The sequence below is a fragment of the Bufo bufo genome, chromosome 8 (genome assembly GCF_905171765.1).
Source record: "Bufo bufo chromosome 8, aBufBuf1.1, whole genome shotgun sequence".
NCBI classification, from domain to species: domain Eukaryota; kingdom Metazoa; phylum Chordata; class Amphibia; order Anura; family Bufonidae; genus Bufo; species Bufo bufo.
Window position 1 is genome coordinate 146,689,117 of NC_053396.1, and position 19,245 is coordinate 146,708,361.

A 19,245-nucleotide genomic window follows, 5' to 3' on the forward strand; every position below is an offset into this window, starting at 1 on the left:
GCAACCTCTCCCTATTCTGCTATTGGCCACCTCTACCCGCGTGACCGCGGCGCTGGCGTTTGAGGGCACACACCGACGCCGCACGTGGGGATACGGTCTGAACGTAGAAGCGCGCGCAAGTACACCTTTAAATCCACTGGCCAGGTGCATGACTGTTACTAGTAGTTTTCTCCTCCAACCATAGGGCCCCGCCCAACATAGGATTATCATATCCTACTGACCGTAACAGTGTAGGATTATCACATCCTTCAGACTTATGCCTTCTCTCACTGAGGGGCATTCATTCATTTTTTGACCCATATATTGCTGCAGGCTACACACCTGCGGCGTTCTCTTTCCCTTTTGTATGCATTTCCCTGAAGAGTTGACACGGGCAGAAACGTGCCATGTCGGGACATCATCAGGAGCGCTTTTAGCTGGTCACTCAAATATCAAGATTTAGGGATCAGGCCTGATTAGGGACATGAATCCGGACGGGGTCGCCCCAATTGGGATGGGTGCTCTGTATAGATAGGTAGAATGGAACTAGCCCCCTTCCCCCTGAGTAGGGTATAACAGGGTACAGAGCTCCTCATCTACAGAGATCCCGTGACTACCTTGGCGATCCTCTGGTCTTACCTTTGATGTCCTCCGGATTTTGTCTACCTTGAAACCTCTCCTGGTCCCTTCATATGTAATGGTCTGGTAAGACTGCTCGCACCCTTCTCTAGGTGGAGCAGGTTTATTGTTTGTCTACCAGTGTTGGGGTATCAGGCTTGGACCCCTTGTTTTATGTTTGTGTATCACAGTGGTGTGTTTTATCGCTAATATCCAAGTAAGGCCTCATGCATACGACCGTTGTGTGCATCCGTGTCCGTTGTTCCGTTTTCCATGATTTTCTGTGGACCCATTGACTTTCAATGGGTCCGTTGAAAACTCGGAAAATGCACCGTTGTAGATCCGCGTCCATGATCCGTGTTTCCTGTCCGTCAAAAAAATATGACCTGCCCTATTTTTTTGACGGACAACGGTTGACGGACCCATTCAAGTCAATGGGTCCGTGAAAAAACACTGATGCACACAAGATTGTCATCCACGTCCGTCATCCGTGTCCGTAGGCTACTTTCAAAAAGACGGATCCGCTGATCCGTCTGCATAAAAGCTTTTTAGATCTGAGTTTTCACTTCCTGAAAACTCAGATCCGACAGTATAGTCTAACACAGAGGCGTTCCCATGGTGATGGGGACGCTTCAAGTTAGAATATACTACGAACTGTGTACATGACTGCCCCCTGCTGCCTGGCAGCACCCGATCTCTTACAGGGGGCTGTGATCCGCACAATTAACCCCTCAGGTGCCGCACCTGAGGGGTTAATTGTGCGCATCATAGCCCCCTGTAAGAGATCAGGTGCTGCCAGGCAGGAGGGGGCAGACCCCCTCCCTCCCCAGTTTTAAATTCATTGGTGGCCAGTGCGGCCCCCCCTCCCTCCCTCCCTCCCCTGTATTTAACTCATTGGTGGCCAGTGCAGACCCCCCTCCCTCCCCTGTATTTAACTCATTGGTGGCCAGTGCGGCCCCCCTCCCTCCCTCCCCAGTATTATATTCATTGGTGGCCAGTGCGGCCTCCCCTCTCCTTCCCCCTAATTAAAATCACCTTCCCTCATCATTGTAGGTCACCTCCTACTGCATCCCTAATCCTCTCCCTGACTCCTCACTGTATGAGTGGACCCCGATGGTAGGACGACTCATACTCAGGATTCCTAGAAACCCTAAGTCGTCCTGATAAATCCCTCACTTAGGAGCAGGGGAGAGACAACCTGTTCATCCCAGTAATGGAGGAACAGGAGTCTCTATCTGAGGCCAGGCTGCAAAGAGAGGGGGACACATACAGCTATAGAGATGGCAGGTAAGCGAGACCAGTAACACACTTACCTGCCACAGACACATTGACTGGAACCCGTGCACAAGTGCTGGTGTCCACACAAACATTAAGGACACAGCACACACCACAAACCACACAGGGACCCAGGACAGCCATAGCTGCAATAAACATAAGACACCATAAAAACATCTTCTATGACCACAAGGGTGGCCCTCACTGGACAGATGGAATATGCTAGGAAGATAGCTCCAGCATACACCATGGCTGGAGAACACCCCCCCCCCAAGCTTCAGGCATTCAGCAGAGGCTAAATAGTTAAAACACTAGGAAGGGAGTTAACCCTTCCAACACCAGACAAGTGGAGGAAGCCACTTAAAGGGGAAGTGCACACACAAGCATACCAATCCACATGTTACCACCGGCAACAGCATGCGTGGCAACCATGTCCCGGCAATCACCCAGAAGGCCGAGACACTGCCACCGCATGCTGTCACAGCAACACGTTGCCATGGGCAACCGCAAGTGTGGCAACAGTGTCACCGTGCAAACCAAAGGCCGTGACAGCCGCACTGGCCACAAATGATTTTAATACTGGGGAGGGAGAGGGGTCTGGCCCCTGCTGCCTGGCAGCACCCGATCTCTTACAGGGGGCTGAGATCCGCACAATTAACCCCTCATTATCTTATTGGCCTTGGCAGCAGCTGCCTGACACTGGTTTTTGCAGCTTAGTTTGCTGTTTATTAAAATTCCTAGATCCTTTTCCATGTCAGTGTTACCGAGTGTTTTACCATTTAGTATGTACGGGTGACTTGCATCATTCCTTCCCATGTGCATAACTTTACATTTGTCACTGTTAAACCTCATCTGCCACTTATCTGCCCAAGCCTCCATTCTATCCAGATCCCTCTGTAGTAGTATACTGTCCTCATCAGTGTTAATTACTTTACACAGTTTAGTGTCATCTGCGAAAATTGATACTTTACTATGCAAGCCTTCTACAAGATCATTAATAAAAATATTGAAGAGAATAGGGCCCAATACTGACCCCTGAGGTACCCCACTAGTGACAGTGACCCAATCTGAGTGTGTACCATTAATAACCACCCTCTGTTTTCTATCACTCAGCCAGTTACTTACCCACATACAGACATATATATATATTTCTCTGTGTGCAAAACGCACAAAATCAGCCAGTTACATCATACATCTGTACCTCGCTGTGTGTATAATATTATATACAGTACAGACCAAAAGTTTGGACACCTTCTCATTCAAAGAGTTTTCTTTATTGTCATGACTATGAAGGCATCAAAACTATGAATTAACACATGTGGAATTGTATACATAACAAACAAGTGTGAAACAACTTAAAATATGTCATATTCTAGGTTCTTCAAAGTAGCCACCTTTTGCTTTGATTACTGCTTTGCACACTCTTGGCATTCTCTTGATGAGCTTCATGAGGTAGTCCCCTGAAATGGTCTTTCAACAGTCTTGAAGGAGTTCCCAGAGATGCTTAGCACTTGTTGGCCCTTTTGCCTTCACTCTGCGGTCCAGCTCACCCCAAACCATCTCGATTGGGTTCAGGTCCGGTGACTGTGGAGGCCAGGTCATCTGGCGCAGCACCCCATCACTCTCCTTCATGGTCAAATAGCCCTTACTTTCAAAGTTTTCCCAATTTTTCGGCTGACTGACTGACCTTCATTTCTTAAAGTAATGATGGCCACTCATTTTTCTTTACTTAGCTGCTTTTTTCTTGCCATAATACAAATTCTAACAGTCTATTCAGTAGGGCTATCAGCTGTGTATCCACCTGACTTCTCCTCAACGCAACTGATGGTCCCAACCCCATTTATAAGGCAAGAAATCCCACTTATTAAACCTGACAGGGCACACCTGTGAAGTGAAAACCATTTCAGGGGACTACCTCTTGAAGCTCATCAAGAGAATGCCAAGAGTGTGCAAAGCATTAATCAAAGCAAAAGGTGGCTACTTTGAAGAACCTAGAATATGACATATTTTCAGTTGTTTCACACTTGTTTGTTATGTATATAATTCCACATGTGTTAATTCATAGTTTTGATGCCTTCAGTGTGAATCTACAATTTTCATAGTAATGAAAATAAAGAAAACTCTTTGAATGAGAAGGTGTGTCCAAACTTTTGGTCTGTACTGTGTATATATATATATATATATATACTCATGGCGAGGTAGAGATGTATGCTGTAACCTGCTGATTTGCTATGTGTCACACCAGGTACTAAGTAATCATTTGTAAATGGATGAAATACTTATTTTCCAAATTGTATATATACATTACAGTGTTGGCAAGAGAAACAAAAGTCATGTAAGCATTGTACCTGGGCATATGCGGTCTCTGTGATACAGCCAATGTGCCTCCGCTTCAGATCAGACCATTTTTTCAAGACGGCCATCCTGGGATGATTGATCTTGAATTTTTCTTTCAGCTCCGTCTGGATCTCCCTCACGATCCTCTGCTTTTCTGCCTGGACCCGAGTCCGGTCATAGCCCCGAACCAACATGCGCTGCAGGATAAAGACACAAGCATATAATACCAATTTTTTTTTATATAAGTATTAAAAATAATGTCCTCAACAAAACATCAAAAAGTATTTAAGTCTTTAACTGCTTTACGTCCGCCCATAGGATATAAACGTCCTATGGGTGGACCTCTATTTCTGAAAGCACGTTTTAGAACGTCCTTTCAGAAATAGCAGCTGCACGCTAATCGTGCAGCTGCTGATCGGGTTGCCCGCTGTCAGTGACAGCAGGGAAACCCTAAGACAAGACAGGGACAGTGCCCAGGTGTCCCTGCCTTCTAGATTGCTGCAGACACAGCGCTCACCGAGCGCTGTGTCTGCAGAGAAGGAAGCGCTGTGCGCTTCCTGTTCCGGCCCGGCGGTCATGTGACCGCTGTGACCGGAGAGTGCAGGAGCTGTGTGAGGTCTCTCAGAGACCTCGATCAGCCCTTCTCTGAGGCTGTACAGCGCTGGATTGCTGCTGTACAGCCTCTCTAGGGGTGCATTTGTCCTGTTACTGGGGCTACTATGTCAGCCCCAGTTACAGGAGAAATCAACAGTGAAAAAAAAAAAGTGAAGCAAATGTCCCCCAGAGGTCTTGTATGACCTTATGGGGGACGAAAAGTGTAAAATAAAAAAAATTTAAATAAAAGGTTGAAAATAAAAAAATAAAAAAAAGTTTCACATGTAAAAAAAAAAAGTCCCCAAGTAAGGAATGAAAAAAAAAAGTTAAAAATAGAAAAAATAAAAAAAAGTATACATATTAGGTATTTCCGCGTCCGTAAAAACCAGCTCTATAAAAATATCACATGACCTAACCCCTCGGGTGAACACCGTAAAAAAAAAAAAAAAAAACTGTGTAAAAACAAGCAATTTTTGTCACCTTGCATCACAAAAGGTGCAACACCAAGTGATCAAAAATGCGTATGTCCCACAAAATAGTACCAATTAAACCGTCACCTCATCCCGCAAAAAATGAGCCCCTACATAAGAAAATCTCTCAAAAAATAAAAAAACTATAGCTCTCAGAACATGGACACATTAAAACATAATTTTTTGTTTAAAAAATGCTATTATTGTGTAAAACTTTAATAAATGAGAAAAAGTATACATATTAGGTTTAGCCACGTCCGTAACAATCTGCTCTATAAAAATGTCACTTGACTGAACCCCTCAGGTGAACACTGTAAAAATAAATAAATAGCAACTGTGCTAAAACAACCAATTTTTTGGTCACCTTGCCCCATAAAGTGTTATAATGAATGATCAAAAAATCATATGTACCCAAAAATAGTACTAATAAAACTGGCACCTTATCCCCTAGTTTCCAAAATGGGGTCACTTCTTGGGAGTTTCTACTGTAAGGGTGCATCAGGGGGCTTCAAATGGGACATGGCATCTAAAAACCATGTGGAGTTCCTTTTCTTCTGCGCCCTGCCGTGTGCCCATACAGCAGTTTATGACCACATGTGGGGTGTTTCTGTAAACCGCAGAATCTGGGTAATAAATATTGAGTTTTGTTTGGCTGTTAACCATCGATGTGTTAAAGAAAAAATTTTATTAAAATGGAAAATCTGCCAAAAAAGTGAAATTTAAAAATTTGATCTCCATTTTCCTTTAATTCTTGTGGAACGCCTAAAGGGTTAACAAAGTTTGTACAATCGGTTTTGAATACCTTGAGGGGTGTAGTTTCTACAATGGGGTAATTTATGGGGGTATCCACTATGTAGGCCCCACAAAGTGACTTCAGACCTGAACTGGTCCTTAAAAAGTGGGTTTTGGCAATTTTCTTAAAAATTTGAAGAATTGCTTCTAAACTTCTAAGCCTTCTAACGTCCTAAAAAAATAAAATGACATTTCCAAAATGATGCCAACATAGACATATGGGGAATGTTAAATAATAAATATTTTATGAGGTATCACTTTCTGTTTTAAAAGCAGAGAAATTGAAATTTAGAAAATTGCGAATTTTTTGAAATTTTTGGGTAAATTGGGGATTTTTTCATAAATAAAAGTGAAATATTTTGACTCAAATTTATGACTATCATGAAGTACAATGTGTCATGAGAAAACAATCTCTGAATGACTTGGATAAATAAAGGTGTTCCAAAGTTATTACCACATAAAGTGAGATATGTCAGTTTTGCAAAATTTGGCCTGGTCAGGAAGGGGGCAAATGGCCCAGATGGCAGGTGGTTAAACAGGAAATATTAGATTTAATGTTACCGTTATAAAATTGAATTGTATTGAGATTGTATGTGTGTGGGGTCTGAGCAATCGGATATTGGCCAGCTGAGCAGAGATGTACCTGTCTAGTAAAGTGACGGTACGGTATGGGGTGTAAAGCTGGTTCGCCTCCCCGTGTTGCACCCTGGGTAACTCTAAATGAATCAGCAAATACTGGCGGTAAGACAAAGAAAGCTTCTCCTGAGTCCTGAACAACAGGACACAAACTCTAATCTATAGACTGTGTGTGTGTGTGTGGAGTATATAGTGTGCGGTAGGAAAATGGATGTGCAATGTGCATGTGAGAGATATTTCTCTGCTGTCCATACATACATGCTACAGACATAGTGCTGTGATATTACAACAATACTTAGTGCACCAATTAGTAATATCTACTCAGACCTGATAAAAAGTGAAGTTATATGTATAGCGTAAAAAAAAAAAAAAATTGGATCATAAGTGGCGATTTTCGCAATCACAAATATTTTATAACACTCTATCTGCATATAAAGTGACTGGTCTGACATGCATGTGAAATGTAATCAAATACACTGCTGTAATGTCAAAATACTTACAGTGATCATCTTTTCCAATCTTCTAAAATCTTCGGGTAGTTTGAAAATAGTTCTTGAATTAGGCCACGCCCCTTTTGCATGCGCATTACACAAATATTAGTGTACGAAGATAGTGAATTCGCAAATTAGCGAATATATGACGAATATTTGTCTATATATTTGCTAAATATTGCAAAATTGAATATTGCCCCTCTTGTTTATCGCTACTCATGATATATCAGTGAGGGCTACAATGTACATGGATGCCCAACTTCTCTTGCTCCTCTCTGTACTGTTGTGCTCAGTCAACCCTATCTAGAACCTGAGGTAGGGGCAGACTGGCCATAAACTATACAGGTAAATTTCTGGCCTAATGCCCCAGGGGCCACCCAAGCCCTCCTCGTGGCCACCAGTAGGGTACATAGCGATCCAATGCTTTCAGCATTCATTAATACTAGGAACAACTGGTGCTTATGGACCTGGCTGGCAGAAGAATGTGCTATGATGCATTCAACTTTAATGCTATCCTCAGGACGGTGATAGAGTTCAATGCTGCACCGGAAGTGAGAGTTTTTTGTGCTGCACTGTGGTACGTGGTTCTGCTAAGGAAGTATTTTGTGCTGCACTACAGTATTGCTGACCCAACCTACTTCTATTGAACAACCTTCTGTCAATTTGGACCCACCTATAACTCTGGTCCAATTTTAGTTTTTTTGTTTTTTTCCAGGGCTACTTTAAATTTCCAGTCTGCCCCTGCCCTGAACCCTTGCAAACATCACCAAGAACAAAAAAAAAACTTTATCCTTATTAACCCCTTCAGGACCCTGCCATTTTTCACCCTAAGGACCAGGCCATTTTTTCCAAATCTGGCACGTGTCACTTTATGTGACGATAATGCTTTTATTTATCCAAGCCATTCTGAGATTGTTTTCTTGTCACATATTGTACTTCATGACAGTAGTAAATTTGAGTCAAAATATTTTATTTTTATTTATAAAAAAATACCAAATTTACAAAAAATGTGGAAAAATTTGCAATTTTCAAAATGTCAATTTCTCTTCTTTTAAAACAGATAGTGACACCTCCTAAAATAGTTATTACTTTACATTTCCCATATGTCTACTTCATGTTTGGATCATTTTGTAAATGACACTTTCTATTTTTGGGACGTTAGAAGGCTTAGAAGTTTAGAAGCAAATCTTAATTTTTTTCAGAAAATTTCCAAAACCTACTTTTTAAGGACCATTTCAGGTCGGAAGTCACTTTGCGAGGCTTACATAATAGAAACCACCCATAAATGGCCCCATTTTAGAAACAACACCCCTCAAGGTATTCAAAACTAATTTTACAAACTTTATTAACCCTTTAGATGTTCCACAACAATTAAAAGGAAAATGTAGATGAAAGTTCAGAATTTCACTTTTTTGGCAGGTTTTCCATTTTAATCAATTTTTTCTAGCAAGAGTTAACAGCCAAACAGAACTCAATATTTATTGCCCTGATTCTGTAGTTTACAGAAACACCCCATATGTGGTCATAAACTGCTGTACGGGCACATGGCAAGGAGAAGAAGGAAAAGAACACTGTATGGTTTTTGGAGGGCAGATTTCACTGGGATAATTTAAAATTATTGTCACATTTGAAGACCCCCTGAAGAACCCCTAGAGTAGAAACTCCAAAAAAGTGACCCCATTTTGGAAACTATAGGATATGGTACTATTTTAGGGTACATATGATTTTTGGTTACTCTATATTACTCTTTTTGTGAGGCAAGGTAACAAAAATAGCTGTTTTGGCAATGTTTTTATTTTTTGTTATTTACAATGTTCATCTGACAGGTAAGATCACGTGGTATTTTTATAGAGCAGGTTGTTACGGACGCAACAATACCAAATATGACTACTTTTTTGGGTTGTTTGTTTCAGTTTTACAAAATAAAGCATTTTTGAATAAATTGTGAAAGCCATAGTTTTTTTTATTTTTTGTGTGACTGTCTTATGTACGTAGGGGCTAATTTTTGGGGTATGAGGTGATGGTTTGATTGGTACTAAATTAGGGTGGATACGACTTTTTGATTGCTTGGTCTTACACTTTTTGTGATGTAAGTTTTTTTTTACGGTGTTCATCTGAGGGGTTAGGACATGTGATATTTTTTACAGCAGGTTCTTATGGATGCGGTGATACCTAATATGTATACTTTTTTATGTTTTGCATAATATCAGCATTTTTGAAACAAAAGATAATATGTTTTAGTGTCTCCATATTTCAAGAGCCATATTTTTATTTTATTTTTTGAGAGATTGTCCTATGTAGGGTCTCATTTTTTGAAGGATGAGATGATGGTTTGATTGGTATGATTTTAGGGTGCATATGACTTTTTGATCGCTTGGTATTACACTTTTTGCGATGTAAGGTGACACAAAATGGCTTTTTTACATCGTTATTATTATTTATTTTATGGTGTTCACCTGAGGGGTTAGTTAATGTGATATTTTTATAGAGCAGGTTCTTACGGACCCGGCGATATCTGATATATATACTTTTTTATTTATTTAAGTTTTACAGAATAACAGCATTTTTTAAACAAAAAAAAAATGTTTTAGTGTCTCCATATTCTGAGAGCCATAGTTTTGTAGGAGATTGTCTTAGGTAGGGTCTAATTTTTTGCAGAATGAGATGACGGTTTGACACTATTTTGGGGGTGTATATGACTTTTTAATTGCTTACTATTACACTTTTTGTGATGTAAGGTGACAAAAATTGCTTTTTTGACACCGTTTTCTTTTTTTTTACGGTGTTTTCCTGAGGGGTTAGGTCACGTGATATTTTTATATAGCAGGTCGTTATGGACGTTTCAATACCTAATGTGTAAACTTTTTTTAATTTATTTTAATTTAATTCATTTTTGAAACAAAAAAATCAATGTTTTAGTGTCTCCAAAGTCTGAGAGCCATAGAATTTTATTTTTTAGGTGATTGTCTTAGGTAGGGGCTAATTGTTTGTGGGATGAGGTGATGGTTAGATTGGTACTATTTTGGGGGGTATACACCTTTTTGACCGCTTGGTGTTGCACTTTTAGTGATGTAAGGTGACAAAAAATTGTTTTTTTAGCACAGTTTTTTTTTTTTTGCCAGTGTTCATCTGACGGGTTAGGTCATGTGATATTTTTATAGAGCCGATCGATACAGATGCGGTAATATGTCTACTTTTTTTCCTATTTTGTACAATTTTTTATCATTTTATTTTGGGAAAAGGACAATTTTTGTGTAAAATGTTATTTTTTTTAACTTTTTTTTCACTTTATTTTTTGTCCCACTCTGGGACTTCAACTTTTGGGGGTTTGATCCTCTTTACAATGCATCACAATACTTCTTACTGTGATGCATTGGCTGTAAGTGTATTACACACTCTAATACACTTCAGCCTGCTTGCCTGTGAGATCCAGGGGGCTTGATCTCACAGGCTGTCACGGAAGGCAGCCACGATGTTTAAGAAAGGCATCGGGCTGCCTTCTCTGCCACAGCAGTGTGGGGACCCGATGGCCACCACGCACTCGGCATTATCCCGCACGTGCCGCGGCAGTGCGAGGCTTAATGCGGAGGGCATTGGTGTTTTCACCGATGCCGGCGCATACAGCGGGGGTCCGGCTATCAGTGACTGCCGGACCTCTGCCGCTGATCGGGTGTGAGCAGCACCTGCACCCGCGAGTTCATCCCGCTGTACATGTACAGCGCTGGCCTTCAACGTCCACCAGCGCCGTACATGTATGGCACGTGTCCTTATGGGGTTAAATCACTTCAACTAACAACAACAACATAAATGTAGAAGAGACAAGTCCACAAAGTAATAAAGTTAGGCAAAAAGACATATAAAAAAGATCTTGACCTGTTTATGCATGTTGATCTTTGATAATTCTACTCATGTATGCTGTCAGTATCCTGTGAGACCTGTGAATTCATTGACATAGCGACATTGTAAAGATTTTGATATCTAACAATGTTAAAGTATACACCAGATATCACCTTTATACATCATAGGTATGTCTCTTGACAGTTTATGATGCTGTTAAAGACAATCTGTCACTTCTCCAAAGACGTCTGTTTTAATAAGTACTTGCATTCTCCACGCAATAGCAATTTTGGAGCATCTATTCTGCTGTGCCGTTCCTCTATTCTTCCTGCTGGAAGCTTATGAATGAAAATCCAGCAGTCTGCAATAAAAGCCCCTCTGGGTGTTACCAGTTTGGGGGGGGGGTCTCCTACACAGTCTGGCACTACCCTGTCAGTGCTGCCAGTTTCATACTGTGTGTGGACACACCCCAACTGAGAATACCCAGTTGGATCTATATAGCAGACTGCTGGCAATTTAGTCATACATTTTGAGTAGGAATAATAGAGGAATGGCACAACAGAATAGAGGCTGCAGAATCTTTATGCCTCGAGGAATACAAGTGGTTAACTAAAACAGAGAGGTGACAGGTCCTCTTTAAAAACATCATAAACTGAGCAGACAAATAGGACATATAATAAAGTCTGGTCTATACTTTAATATTGACAGATCGTTGAGATAAGTCATTTATGTCTGATCGGTTTGACACCCAGCACCCCACTAATCAGCTGAATGGGAGCAGACCTGTGGTAACCAGCCCCTGCCACTATAGAGTTGATGGAGCTGTGTAGTTCCGATGTCTATTTTGGCGCTGCAAATAGCTGAGCAGTGGGGGTCAGACTCCTGATATTGATAATCAATACTAAGGATAGATCATCAATACTTCAGTCTTCGAGAATCTGTTTAAGGCCTCATGCACACGACCGTTGTGTGCATCCGTGGCCGTTGTTCCGTTTTCCGTGATTTTCTGCGAACCCATTGACTTTCAATGGGTCCGTTGAAAACTCGGAAAGTGCACCGTTGTTCATCCGCGGCCGTGATCCGTGTTTCCTGTCCGTCAAAAAAATAGGACCTGTCCTATTTTTTTGACGGACAACGGTTTACGGACCCATTCAAGTCGTGATTTTAACTAGGGGGGGGGGAGAGGTGAGGCTGCACTGGCCACCAATGATGGGGGATTCGGAACGTGATTTTAACTGGGGGGGGAGAGGGGAGGCCGCACTGGCCACCAATGAATATAATATTGGGGAGGGAGGGGGTCTGCCCCCTCCTGCCTAGCAGCACCTGATCTCTTACAGGGGGCTATGATACGCACAATTAACCCTTTAGGTGCGGCACCTGAGGGGTTAATTGTGCGGATCACAGCCCCCTGTAAAAGATCGGGTGCTGCCAGGCAGCAGGGGGCAGTCATGTACACAGTTCGTAGGATATTCTAACTTGAAGTGTCACCATCACAATGGGAACGCCTCTGTGTTAGAATATACTGTCGGATATGAGTTTCACGATCTAACTCAAATCCGATGGTATATTCTAACATAGAGGCGTTCCCATGGTGATGGGGACGCTTCAAGTTAAAATATACCATCGTATTGGAGAAAACTCCGATCCTATGGTATATTAACTCCTGACTTTACATTGAAAGTCAATGGGGGACGGATCCGTTTGCAATTGCACCATATTGTGTCAACGTCAAACGGATCCGTCCCCATTGACTTGCATTGTAAGTCAGGACGGATCCGTTTCGCTCCGCACTGCCAGGCGGACACCAAAACGACTTTTTTTTTCATGTCCATGGATCCTCCAAAAATCAAGGAAGACCCACAGACGAAAAAACGGTCACGGATCACGGACCAACGGAACCCCGTTTTGCGGACCGTGAAAAAATACTGTCGTGTGCATGAGGCCTTAGGAACGTATTTAGTCTCCTACGTGCCATGATTCATCTTTATTTTTATCTAAAATGATGTACATGTAATTGGATCTTCTACCTGTGATGTGAAATGGATCTTACCGTCACATAAAGTGAGCCCCTCACCAGAACAAAACTACGCAATGTGCAGAACTAGGGCATAGTTAGTGCATTTATAAAATGTGCCAGTATTTGTCTGTGATTGATGGATTCTCTTTAAATGTCTAAATGTTCAGCAAAATCTGTGAAACTGTAGCCACTAAAACATCTTAGTTGCTATAGCCAAAAAATGAGTATACACAAACACGACACCTATTCAAGCGACCAATGTCCAATGTCATCTAATTTGCAGTTTTTATCATTATGTTCCTCCATTATATTTTGTCAATTGACTCTCTATGAGATAAAACAAGCAATTTACTGAGTTCTAAACTGTTTTATACAATTCTTCTGGGAATTTATCCGGATAGGGATAATTTTAATTGCCTTTCTAATCTCTATAGAATTAATCGCAACAAGTCAAGATTTTGTTGATCATTAATATACAAAATAAAATAATTGATCATTTCACCATGTCGCCATTTGCCGATTGTGCATTTATTTTTTGAGCAATAGGTAAACTTGCTGTGCCAAGGACTTGGAGAACCTCATGTTAATTGCATCACAAAGTGTACTGAACTCAAAATAAGTTAACTTCCCAATGCCTTTAAAGTGCCATTTTCCCCTTGCAGGCAAACAAGTTGACATCAAAGAGAGCATTCCCTTTTTTACATAACATCAAAGTCTCTGGTTTTATATAATTAAACTAATGTACAGTAACATCAAATCTGGCACTCATCTCATTAATTGTCATATTTGATTTTAAGCCTATAAAATGCATTTTAGTCTTTTCTCTAAAATATCTATTAGAAATGTTAACGTCGTCACTGTGCTTACTATATTACAGTAGGTAGATAATTTGGATATATAAATATATTGTTTATAATACAGATCATGCCTCAAGAGCATTTCACAAAATCCCTACCAGCAAGCAAAAATATTAGGGGGTTGTACTCTGCAGTGAATTCTATGGGAATTAACAGCTCACGTGGAAATTAAAGTCCCGTCCCCCCCCACAATTAACATTTAGCACCTTTTCACAGGTGATTGGATGGAGTTTCGGTGGTGAGATCCCAGCAATCAGACATTTATCACCTGTCCTGTAGATAAGTGAAAAGCAGGGGAGGACTGGGAAATTAAAGCTGCCCTGGAAAAAAATAAAAATAAAAGTGGCCCAATGTTGTAGGAGGGTCCAAACTGATAGAAGGTTGTTCAACACAAGTAGGCAAGGTCACCAAAAGTAGGTGGGGCCAATACAAGTAAGCAGAGTCAGCACAAAATACTGCCCAAGCAGAACCAAATACCACAGTGCAGCACTGCCCCAGAAGCTATCCCTGTTAAGTTCTGTCCTTCTACTCCTTTAAATTTCTCTAAGCCAGCATGCTGTCTGGACTGAACCCTATAGTGCCCCAGTAGTATGCACCCCAACTGGCCAAAGAAAGAAGAAGAAAAAATACGTAAGTGCTATTCTAAGTCACTGTCTCTGGTGCAGGTCACAGGGCTTTTCCAGCCTTTAGCCTGAGAAGTCTGTGTCCCTGCAACATTTGTCCACTGCCTCATATAGAGGCCTTTGGCCTACGAGGGTAAACAGCAGGGCAGGGAGCCATGAGTATTCAACTGTATTGTTATCCTGGGAACAGCCATACAGTTGAATTCAAGAGGCTCCTGTGGCCACTGGCCAGGTACATAAGTACCTGATGCTCTCTGTGTTAATTACCACTGAGAGCATCATATCATTATGTACCTGATCAGTAGCAGTGATGAGGGATTGGGCATCAGCCCACTGGGAAATTTTCCTGTAGAGTCTATGGCCAGCCCAACCCAGGATGTGGCAGTGGAGTCCTGCAGAGGTATTTCTCTACCCAGCCTCATTCTCATGTATATTGTGTCCTCCGGAGACTAAGCTCCACTGCTGGCCCTCTAGATACAGCCAGCTCTAGCTTGTGTGCTGTGCTGATGGCATGACATCTTGGAGGAGAAAATAAGCCTAGCACTGATTGGCTGAGCCTCAATGTCAGGCTTAATTTTGAGACTAACAGAGCTCCCCTGACCCCAGACAGCAGTAAGTTCTTATGACTGTCCTCATCCTCTGTCACTCACTTTATTACAGGGACAGATAGTGAAGAGGTAGCGTGGCACTGACCCCCAGCAAGGCTAGGTGACAGTGTCAGTGAAACTCTATTGCCATCTACACTATTTAGTTGCAGGCTGCAACCTGCTCCACTCCTCTCACTGTAGGTGCAGCCATGAGCTGGGGGCTCCTTTGTGGATTGGTCCCTGTAAGGACTACTTACATCACACATAACTTGAATTTGTCTCTTATCTAGGGCTCAATAAAATATAAATTTTATTAAAAGCCTGAAAGGGGTTTTGAACCCAGGGACACTGAATCTAAAGCACGTGTCTTAACACCATAACATGTTATCTAGAGATGGCCTTGCGGTTCGCCTGGCGGTCGTTTTGCGGCGAACTTTGCTTGTTCGCGATTCGCCGAACATATGGCGATGTTCGCGCGCGCCATATTCTTTTGCAATAAAACCTGGCAAAGAAAGTCCAAGGCTGCGCTCTCCCGATTTCACTGGTAATGGAGGCACGGACTGCGCTGGAAACCAGGCGCACAATAGTGAAACTTGAAAATAAATGGAGAGTCCAGCTTCCAAAAAGTGACGTTCTTTATTCCAAAAAGCAAATAGTAATTAAAAATCCAACATAGCAACCAGGTCTATGCAGTTCGGATCTCCTATTACTGATCCTTACTCATGACAGGTTTCATACTGACTAGCTGGGATTTAAATAGCTGAAGCCTTGCCAATCACAGGTGATTGCGATCAGCAAAAACACAGACCACACCCCCTACTCACATAGTAATAAAAAGTTGGACATACCGTAAGAATACAAATAATTTTAAAATCTTCAATGAACAAAAGTGTATAGAAAAGGATCAATAATGCAGGATCAAATCATGTTTGTGATTTAATCCCTTTGGGACACAGGAGCCCATGCGGAAAATCCAGCAGGATTCCCTATTCAAAAGTTTGCACTTGTAGTCTCAACCTCTGATGGGAGGATTAACCCTTTCCAGTGCTTTGACTTGAACCCTGCGGTATTACCCTAATGAACAACCACAAAATGAAGACTGACGGCTGAGACATTTCTAGTTTTGGTGTGTGGAATATCAAACAAGTGTCTGCAGATTCTAACTTTCAGACTATTGGTGGTACAGCCAACATATTGGAGACAGCAGCTCGAGCAGGTAGTACAGTAAACCACATGACTAATATTACAGTTGACATATTGTTTTAAATCAATAGCTGTGGAATATATAGAGGAACCCATTTGCATGAAGTTACAGCAGGTGCAAATGCGATGACCGCATTTAAAACTACCCTTATGTCTTAACCAAGTGGATTTTTTGTTTGTATTTTTGTTGCTGTCAGAAAACAAACTAGGACAATTTTTTTGCGCTATGGTAGGAGCACGACAGATAGATGTCTTCTGACAATGCAACAAATTTGCGAAAATTCAGTAGTGTAATTAGTTACAAATGAGGGAGTACATTGTGTAGTCTCTTTATGAAATTTTTTCAAATATTTTTAGCTGTCGGACCGTGTGGTTTCGGCAAAAACTAAATGCTCTCTGGGCCTGGCTGATGCACATATCTTGGCACGATTGAGGGTCCAGGGGGATACTTACATTCAACTAGTCTATTGGCCACAACCTCCATCTCCTTTTCAAATGCAATTTAGCTAGAGCAATTTCGTCTTGCCCGGATGTATTCCTCTTTAGGGACATTATACACCACATGCAAGGGATGACAGGATGTGGCCATAAGAGTAGTGTTACCGGCCGTGTCCTTGTGGAACGTGCTGGTAAAAACCTGTTGCATGATATGGTCACCATGAAGGACAGATCAAGAAAAGGAATGGTGGAAGCATCATGAGAAATAAAGAATTTCAAATGACAATGGTTATTGTTGAGGAAGCTCCCAAAGGAGGGCACGGCCGCACAATCGCCCGACTGCTGTTAGGAACTTAGGGACACCAAACACTACCTAATAGGGCCACAAAAGTCCTTTTAAGGACTGGTAATGGTGTGCTATCGATAGGTGTGATACACAGAGGGTGTGATATACTTATAATATACTTTCTAACATAGAAAGTATATTATAGTGCATTTGTATGCTTCCAGAAAATACTGATTGAGGGCCGCGATCTATCAGCTTCCACAAAATAGTGATAGAGGTTTTCCACATACCTGCGTCCACTAAATTACTGCTTGAGGGTGATATACCAGCTTCAACTAACAACTGATTGAGGCCTGCCATATATCAGCATCCATAAAATAGTGATAGAGGTTTTCCATATACCGGCGTCCACAAAATTACTGCTTGAGGATGATATACCAGCTTCAACTGACAACTGATTGAGGCCTGCCATATATCAGCTTCCACAAAATAGTGATGGAGGTTTTCCATATACCTGCGTCCACAAAATACATATTTCAGGTTTTGATATACCAGCTTCAACTAACAACTGATTGAGGCCTGCCATATATCAGCTTCCACAAAATAGTTATAGAGGTTTTCCAAATACCTGTGTCCACAAAATTACTGCTTGAGGGTGATATACCTGCTTAAACTAACAACTGATTGAGGCCTGCCATATATCAGCTTCCACAAGTACTGCTCTTCTCTAGAGACTTTGGCACAGGGTCATTTTAAAAATGACAGGCAGAGGAAGAGGCAGGTCGTTCAGCAGGGGTGGTAGGGGTTGGTCAGGTGCACCAGGATGGAGCCTAAGTGGGAGGTTGGAGAAGGTGCGTGCAATTATGTCAAAGGAAGCACCAGAGTTGGTTGAGTGGCTCACTTAACCTTTTGCTTCTGCACCCTTCTCATCCTCAGTATCTGCACCCTCCTCACTCTCTGCTGTGTGCATCCCCAAAGACACCACCACCACCATAGCCCCTCCACTCGAGTCAGAGGAATTATTTTCCCATCCATTCCCAGACCTTACCAATGCGCAGCCATTCTTGGCATCTGATGAGGAAGAGGAGGTAGCAACGGCCGCCACCAAGCGTACCCAGATCAGCCCAAGGAGGGTGGTCCCCACTGTTGCTGCCTACCCCAAAATCTCTAATATCAGTGGTGGTGAAGGTGACAATGATGACGTGTTGATGGACGTCACATGGTTTCCCACAACAGAGGAAGAGGAGGGGAGTTCAGAGTGAGAGACGGATCAGCAGAAAGGGAGGAGATGGAGGAGAAGCAGACAGAACTCGCAGTGCACAGGAGGCAAAAAGCAGACTGCAAATGTATCTGAAGCGAGCCATACACCATGCACAGTCACATCTTGCACTCCCAGGCACATGGCTCCGCAGTGTGGGCTTTTTTTAATGTATCAGCTGCTGACAATAGTGTTGCCATATGAAGCCTGTGCTGTCAACGCATAAGTCGCGATAAGCCCAACACTCACCTAGGGACGACCGCCTTAATAAGGCACCTGGCCTCCCATCACCGAGCCTAGTGGGAGCAACGCGGTCAGAACCCACAAAGACACACTCCTGGCGCTCCACGTCCTGCCTCTTATCCTTTTCCTCTCTCCTCCCATTTGTTCTCCACTCCATTTTCCACCATGCCGTAGTCTCGTTCATCTGGCAGAAGGCAGGCTTCCGTGGCCCAAATGTTCGAGTGTAAAAAAATGATGATGCCGGATAATCCTCTTGCCCAATGGCTGACCGCTGGCTTGTTGGAAACTGCTAGACCACCAACTACTGCCATATAAATTGGTGGTCTCAGAGGCCTTTAGAAAATTTGTGGCCATGGAATGTCCCTGGAAGGAAATATTTCTCCCAGAAGGGCATCCCTGGACTATATGGCCACGTTCAGCTGCAAGTTAGTATATCTATGGCACACAGTGTAGGTGCCAAGATACATCTGATCACAGACACGTGGTCTAGCAAACACTGGCAGGGAAGGTACATAACTTTTGCTGCCCACTGGGTGAACCTTTTTGACGGCCATCAAGCATGTAACCCGTGGCACCCGTGTGGATTTGGTGTTACCACCATGGATTGCATGCAGGCCTGCCTCTTTTTCTCCTCATTCTACTCCATCCTCCGTCTCCTCCTCGACTGACTCCTCCTAATCCACTGCTACCGCCTCTTCCGCTGC